Below are 8,339 nucleotides of genomic sequence, written 5' to 3'. Positions count from 1 at the left end.
CTTCCAAGATAAGCTCTTCTTTTGGTAGCCTGTTGATTAGACAATAGCTTCCTCAATGACACAATTCAAAAGCATCGATTCTTTTCCCATCTTCCTTATTAATTTTCTAGCTTTCACATGTATATACAGCGAATACCGTGACTTTTGCCAGTCACACCTTAGTCTTTAAAGTTACATCATTGCTCTTCTGTACTTTCCTGAGGTCTTTGGCATCAGGTTTGGCCATTGCATTTGATTTCTTGATTGCAGTTTTAATGGATGGTGATCCTGGATGCAAGTGAAATGAAATCTTTGACAATTTCAATTTTTTTCTCTATTTGCCATGATGATTCATTGTAAGAATTGTTTTTCTCCTTATCCCAAAGCGTTGGCAAAGAATATTGACTATGCCATGGTTTACCAAAAGAACAAATAATCTTATTTTGGAAGAAAGAAGTGAAGCCAGATTGCTCCTCAGAAACAAGGATGGTGCATCACACTTACTTTGCACATGGTATCAGTAGAAGCCAGTCCCTAGAGAAGGGTATCATACTTGGAAAAACAGAAGGTCAAAACCTGAAAATAGAAAGAAGACTGTAAAAAGAGTAAGAGCTGTGTGAGGATGTCCATATCTGACCTCTACTAACTCCACAAGGAGGAACTGTCCCCATCAACAATGTCTATTATACAAAACTAATTCCCATGAGGTCAGACATGTCTCCCATACTCCTGCAACTCTTTCTACTCATCCCAACACCAATCTTGCTGATTTACTGGGTCCAAAATCCCTTGTGATAGCTCACAGACCACACAGAACCATAAAAGGCTGTAATTCAGGTTGGAAACAGATATAATCACTCAGTCCAGACAGCTTCTGTGCACATAGGCACCTCAGCTTGCAGCTTTGTGGCTTTAGGCCAGTGTTACAAAGTTTTTAGCCCTGCTAATTATGGCTTTCCAACCACCTGCCACCCCAAATCCATTCAGTCTTTCAACAAATTTCAACAAGCTCTTAGCTCTGATTTCATGGGGCAGCAGTCCCAGGTCAGCTCTGTCTCACCTTGGGTCTCTAGTTCTCTACTCCTGGCTGCTGCAGCTCTCCTTTAGGTCTGGCTGGCACAAGAATCTCTATGTCTGAAGGGTACTCACTACATTCTCTGCTTCTTTGCTGGTGTGAAATTATAAAAATCTGCCAGCTGAAGCTCCTCGATTTAATGGCAAGACTAGCCAATCCCCTGTGCATAGACTAACACACCCTGTTTATATTCCTGCCCATCTCCATGGCAAAGTCAAAGTCAATGACTAGGGAAGCTATTATGTACGATAAACCCTTAACACTACCAAGACACTCAACAAGACGGATTGACAGTGACTACAAAAAATGTGCAGTAGAAATTGTGAAGATGTTGCAGGACCTGGTAGGATTTTGCTCTATTGTACTTTGGGTGGCTATGAGTGAGAGATAAATGGACAACTTAATAAAAATACCTGGTTTATAAATTTTTTATTAAGGGTAACAACTAACTGACTTGCTCATTGTTAAGTTTTCAACAATGCATGGCAGAATACCTTCTATTACTGTACGTGCTCAATACGTTTTTGGTGGATGAAAACATTTTCAGGTAGGAAAAGTGTTTCACACTATGTTTTGCAGAGGCAGACAGTTAGATGCCTCAAGGTCCAGAATCAGCAAATGTGAACACTGATGGCATTCCTTAGTGGAATGCATCCACCCACATATCTGGATATTTGGACTAGAACAAATGAGGCTTTGTGCTCACATCAAATCCCAGCATCTGCAGACTGAGAGAGGATCTCTGTTTAGTCCAGTGGTTAAGTGCTTGGAAGAGGACCAAAGCCCAGTGGTTTCAACCCACCACAGGAGAAAGATGTGTGCAGAAGTATCTGTACAGATTAAAAAACAATGGCAAATCTGTTGTTGGCAAGTGGAATCTGACTCACAGTGACCCTGTAAGAGTGAAGAGAATAGTCTCAGAGGGTTTCCAAGGCTGTATAATCTTTACAGAAACAGACTACCACATCTTTCTCCTTCTGTGGGGCACCTCTTGGGTTTCAACCACTACCCTTTCTGTTGACAACCAAGTGATGAACCACAACCCACTAGCACTTCCTCCATAAGATTTACAACCTTGAAAAGTCCTATGGAACTCTTCTACCCTATCCTATAGGGTCAAAATGGGTCAGAATCAACTCTGTAAATGTGCAACAATGAATAAATAAAAGGGGGTGGATCAACTCTGTGGTGGCAGGTTTATAGACTGAGAAGGGAGTCAGATATAGAAATGAAAGTCTCATTTTCAGTGGTGACTATATTACTACATATCTCTGGTACATGATGCGTTGGGCTAATATCTGAATGGCTGGTAGTATGAATCCATAAGCCACTCTGAGAGAGAAAAGTGCAGTCTCAGGAACTGACGATGAATGAGAATTGACTGGGCAGCAGTGATTTTTTTTTTCTTTTCTTAAAGAATATCACAGCAGTAGTCAGTATGCACACAAACTTCAGTCACTAGAAAGTGGCTTCTGACCCAAGATGCTTTGTAGTTAGATAGCAAAGAGAGAATAGCCAGCAATAACAATATTCAAGACTGCTGATTTCTTCCATCATTTACTTGATTTATATATTGCCTTAAAGGTCTGTAGGTGGCAAAATGATTAAAAGTGCTCAATTTACTATCAATTTGCTATCAATTTATCATCAAAGATTGATGGTTCAAACCACAAACAACTTTCTTATTTTGTGCCATTTGCTGTTTTAAGTATCATCTTCAGTACTATTTATATGCCATTCAAAAATATTCTTTTTATGGCTTCCTTTCAAGGCATTTAACATTTTCTCATGTATTCTAACATTTTTTCTACTCTCCCAGCTCATCTGTAAAGATGACCTGGACATTATCTTTTTTTGTTTTACAAAGAAGAGAACAGAGGCATGAAGTAAAGGGACTTAGGCAGTCATTTACCAGATAGTAACCTTTCTCTTCTTTCCAGTGGAGGACAGTAGGTAAAGAATTATTTCATTTCAAGAGAAAAAAACCCAAAACACCCGAACAATGAGATTAATGGGCTTGGGATTAATGTGATAATACATCTCTGAATTTACACACATACCCACCCACTTACCTGTGTGAATTCAAGAATGAAATGGAAACTCGCCTTACTGTGTGGGATGAGGATTGACTCAAGGACTGTGACGGGAAACATTAAGGTTGTAGCCATGAATCTATATAATATAAGATCACATTCACATCATTAAAGACACAGTGACGACTATCCTTAGACTACTTGGTACTGAAAGTGCTGTGTTACTGGAGTTGATGTCTCTGTGACATTTTTGCCTTGACATTTCACCATACATTGTTATTTTCATTTTGTCCAGAAAAGTCAGCAGGTAGAAAGTGAAATACTCCTACTGTTCAAGTAGTATGCAGGTAGTTTCAGATTCTACACACAGGTAATGTTAGTTAAATATTTTAAACATGGCTTCCCCTCCATATTTCCTTTCAGGGAGTGGGGAGGTCTGTCTCTTTGAGGCAGTAACTTTCTAATAAATCTACCATTACTATTTTACCCCCCAAAAAGGATTTTAAACATTTGCTTAAAATTCTGTAAGGAAACTTTCGACTAGTGCCCTCATTTAATTCTATCAGTTAAGAACACAGGCTTCTAATAGCAACCAATAAAACTTCCAAGTATGTAGTTATTTTTCTTCCCTTTTTTGGGTTATAAATATATCTGCTGTGTGTATCTTTTTTTATATGTCCTCATTCCTCCATGCACATCTGTTTCTGCTCTGCTCTTTTACAGATGTGTGTGGTTATGAATATATATCTATATTAATAATCATGTGGGTGAGATATATACATAAGTTTATATATAAATATGTATTTAAATACATATTTGTATGTGCCACATATGTTATGTTTTTATTTAAAAATATGTATGCAAATAATGATTTGTATGACATATAAATATATGTTTAAATATTAAAAACATTCAAGAATGTGTGAAAGGCCATTGGTTTCACATCATGCTGTGGATAAGTAGTAGTAAGAACAATGCTTAAGCCTTTTAAAAAAGTGGTAATTCTTATAGTTCTTAGAGGGCATATAACAACTTGAATCAATGTTGCTGAGCTTCCAGGGGCCTGAGACAAGGTCTTTTGTCACGGCTTATCCTAGAACTCTCACTCTGTGTTCAGAGGTTGCCATCCCTACAATTATAATTAATTATTTCACTCATCAGGCTCACTTCTTCATCATAATCTTACTCTCTGATTGCAGCATAATTTTTTCATTTGGTCTCTTTCTCTTGTGTGTGTGTGTGTGTGTGTGTGTGTGTGTGTGTGTAGTCCTATGTTCAAGCAAACATGGTACTCTAAGTAAATACAGATTTTTATGTACATAAGTTTATCTGGCAACAATTGCAAAATGCTGTTTCTCATAAATGATGTGTTAAAAGGGAGTTTAAACTAACCTCATATTTCTAGTTATATGACTGACGGCATTTACTCATTGCCATTGAGTCAGAATTTACTCATGGCTGATCCACCAGCAGCCTGTAAGTCACATGAGAGGAGGTTGCCCATCTTTCTCCTGAGGAGCTTCTAGTATATTTGACTGCCAGAAATGCCACCTTAGAATTATCAGAACAATTTGCTACAGACCAGCAGAGCTCCTTTGACAGCATTTAAAAATCACTTCAATAACTGCATCAAAGATGATAGTGCAGTGTTGATGTTGCTGATTTTGGTTAAAGACAGACATTCACAGAAGAATCACTAAGAAATGGACAAAATGAAATCCCATTTTTCTTTCTTTGTTGAAGGATTTTCCTTCGCTGTTACATGTACAACTTGCCTTGAAGTTCTTAAATGAAGTGTTAATTGAGTTTTGAAACATGTGGGTTTTCACCATGAACACTCCTACTCTGATAGATCCTTGAGGGCTGGGAACAAAATTTGTACATACTGGTGTTTTTCATCCTCCTGACACATAGAATTTCCTGAGTTAGCAAGTGAATGAACACATGAATGACAAGGTTTGGTCAGAATCAACTCTAACATTCCTTATCACACTATCTTTCAGTCTTTGACCATCCTTAGTAAGAGAAATATAAGTAAGAGAATTATAAACACAGCAGTTCGAATCTGCTAGCAGTCCTGTAGCAAAAGGATTGGCAATCTCTTCCCATGCAATTTACTGCCTCTGAAAACCCACTGGAGGGTTAGCTATGAGTTGGCTCCAACTTGACAACACAAAATAACTATTTTAATTTTAAAAATATTTTCCCTGTTGTTCTGAATAGTTTTAAATTACTTGCTTTTATTTATTTATCATATAAAAGGAATTAAACTACATTAGATTTTTCTATAAAGATCACTATTATTATCTTTAACTTGTTTAATCATGCTTATATAGAGTAATGGGAAATGAATATAATTCTCTATATACCAAAAGAGATACTGAAATATTTTTGACTATTCCTTCATTAACCTCTCCCCACTCTGCTCTATCAATTTATACTTCTCCTTCCTGCTTTATCAAGTGACAATTTAGTAGAATCATGTCTGTTATCAGAATTACTATTTTTCTTTCCAACATTATTATCTATTTGAAAGAAAGCAGTCATAGAATAGAAGCTGTTCAGAAAAGCAGAAATGGAACAGAAAAATGTTCAATAATGAATGAAAATCTAACTTTTCTATAAACTTGTGTTAAAATGACAATTAAAATAAAAAACTTTTATTAAAAAAAAACCACAAAACCCATGCAATATTATTCAAAATGGGTGACCCTGGAGGACATTATGCTGAGTGAGGTATCTCTGTCACAAAGGGACAAATGCTATATGGTGCCACTGTTGTAGAATGAGGCTGGCATTGGGGTGGGGGTAAGACTAAGAAAAACTGGATGAAATATGTTTACGGCATTGAAGTCTATGGGGGAGAGAATAGTCTAAAAGTATTATATTTTAGGGCATTATTTTTATCGTAGGAGTATGCAATGAGGGTTGCAGAGTGCATTATATTTGGGCGTGGGGGGTAGGGTTTGGGGAGGTGCGGGGGGATTGTGTACCAATGAGGGAGTTTTTCTTTTGCTTTTCAAGGAGAGGAGCAAACCGGGGGGGGGGGGGTGGGGGGGGGGGGGGGGGGGGGGGGGGAGGGAGGTGCGGGGAGAAGGGTGCAACAATGAATGAATGGAATTCCAAAATCTCTGTAGATGTTCATTGAAAGGAAAAATAAACAAACTAAATTAAAAAAAACAACACAAAACCCCCATCATTATTTGAGTGTCATGAAATATAAAATATGTAATTTTCAAACTGTTTATTTCTGATACTCTGTTGTCCTCAATGGACCGCTGATAATTGACGCACGCTGAGATTACAGCGGAGCCCTGGAAGAGTCCATGTTAGGCGTGGTAGAGTCGACTATAACTCCCAATGACCCTATGAATGGCAGAATGAAAACTTACCCTATTGTTAAAGTATGTGTCAGACTATCTTGTTGAATGTCTTCCTCTTTCTTGGATTATCTCCCTTTCCCAGTATGATGTCTTTTCCTAAGAACTGGCCCCTCCTTATAATATGCCCAAAGTATGTGACACCATCCTTGCCTCAAAGGAGCACTTTGTTCCAAAGCAAACTTATTGTTAGTTTGACAGCCCACAATTCAAAGGCATCCATTTTTCCTCCGTCAGACTTATTCATTGCCCACATTGTGATGCATAGGAAACATGTGAAAATACCACAGCTTGGATCAGGTATATATTAGACTTCATTGACATCCTTACTCATTGGTACTTTAGAGACATCCTTGACAGATTTTTCCCTACTGAATATGCTTTGATTTTTTTCACTACTGTTACCATGGATGTTGATCATGGATTCCAGTAAAATGAAATCCTTGATAACTTTAATCTTTTCTCTTTTTATCATGATGTTACCTACTGGTCTAATGGTGAAGATTTTTGTATACTTGATGCTGAGATGTAGTCCATATTGAAAGCTATAGTCTTTGATATTATTCAGTAATTGATTCAAGTCTTCTTTAACTTTCTGCAAGCAAGGTTGTATCATCTACATGATGCAGGTTGTTGATGAGACTTCCTCCAATTTTGATTGTAGTTCTTCATATAGTCCAGTTTCTCAAATTATTTGCCCAGCATAGGAGAGACTTATTAATAAAGGGAACATTTCACATTTCCTGAACTACATACTCGCTGGCTCTTTCTGTGGACATTTTTAGTTCAAAGTGGCTTATGAGTTAAATAATACTTTAATATCTCAACTCATAAACATGTCTTTTCAAACACCTAAGGAGGATCTTTGTTAAATATTTGGACAAGTGAGGCAAGCAATTTTAAGTTGTTGATGCAAGGAAATTTAGTAAATGAATCAGGGAGAAGTGTTGAAACTTGAGTTTCTGGTTTCTACCCAATAAGATTTCTACTTCACCTTCTCAGCGTTAGGATTCTACTTAATCATTCAGTAATTGCATTTATGATTCACACCCTGTGAATCATGAGGAGGCTCTTTTGTTTTCTTTTAGTCATGAAAAGGTGAAATTCAAGATATGAGTCTGATTTGTGTCATTACCAGCTCGTGCAATGAAGGACAAAGGGTAAAGAACCTAGTTGCCCTCAGTAAAATGACCTTCATCTCCTGTGAAAATAACTCTTGGCATAATTGGGATGCCTTGGCCTAGTACTTTCACACTATAACTGGGAATGCTGGTGAATAGGGTTCTACCAGGTCTGAAAAGACTTAATTTTGAAGCCAATATCTACTAGGAGGCATGGCTTAATCTATCATGCAGGTCTGGTAAAAGTTCTAAACATGGAGGCTTAAAGAATTTCCTGGTTGACAAGCAAATAAATCTGTTCTAGAGAAGGTAGTGTATCCCTGGGGACATAGAAATTCCATATTGGAAACTCTCCCTGCTGTCACCTGAGATATCTCTTCGTTTGTATTCTTTTTTATTATAATAAATCTGTAGTCATAGTTATGACTACAAACAAATCCCCTCCAGCAAACTAAACCCCACTGATATTAACTAGGTCAATTCAGACTCAGCAAAATTACAAGGCAGAGCAGACCTGGTTGTCCATACACAGCAGAAGGGTTCCAAGGCTATAAATCTTTATGGAAGTGTATTGCAACATCTTTCTCTTGCAGAATAGTTGGTAGGTTCCATCAGCTGACCTTTCAATTAGCAGTCAACTGATTAACCATCATCCCACTGGGGATCCTAAGAATGGTATACTTGGTGAATTTTCTGAGTCAACTCAATTATCTAATACAAAGGGGGAAAGAGAGCCAGAAGATCAGAAAGT

The sequence above is a fragment of the Elephantulus edwardii genome, unplaced genomic scaffold, assembly GCF_000299155.1.
Source record: "Elephantulus edwardii isolate Elephantulus edwardi_28Jun2011 unplaced genomic scaffold, EleEdw1.0 scaffold00029, whole genome shotgun sequence".
In the NCBI taxonomy this organism is placed as follows: Eukaryota; Metazoa; Chordata; class Mammalia; order Macroscelidea; family Macroscelididae; genus Elephantulus; species Elephantulus edwardii.
Note: the sequence above shows the minus strand (reverse complement) of the source record.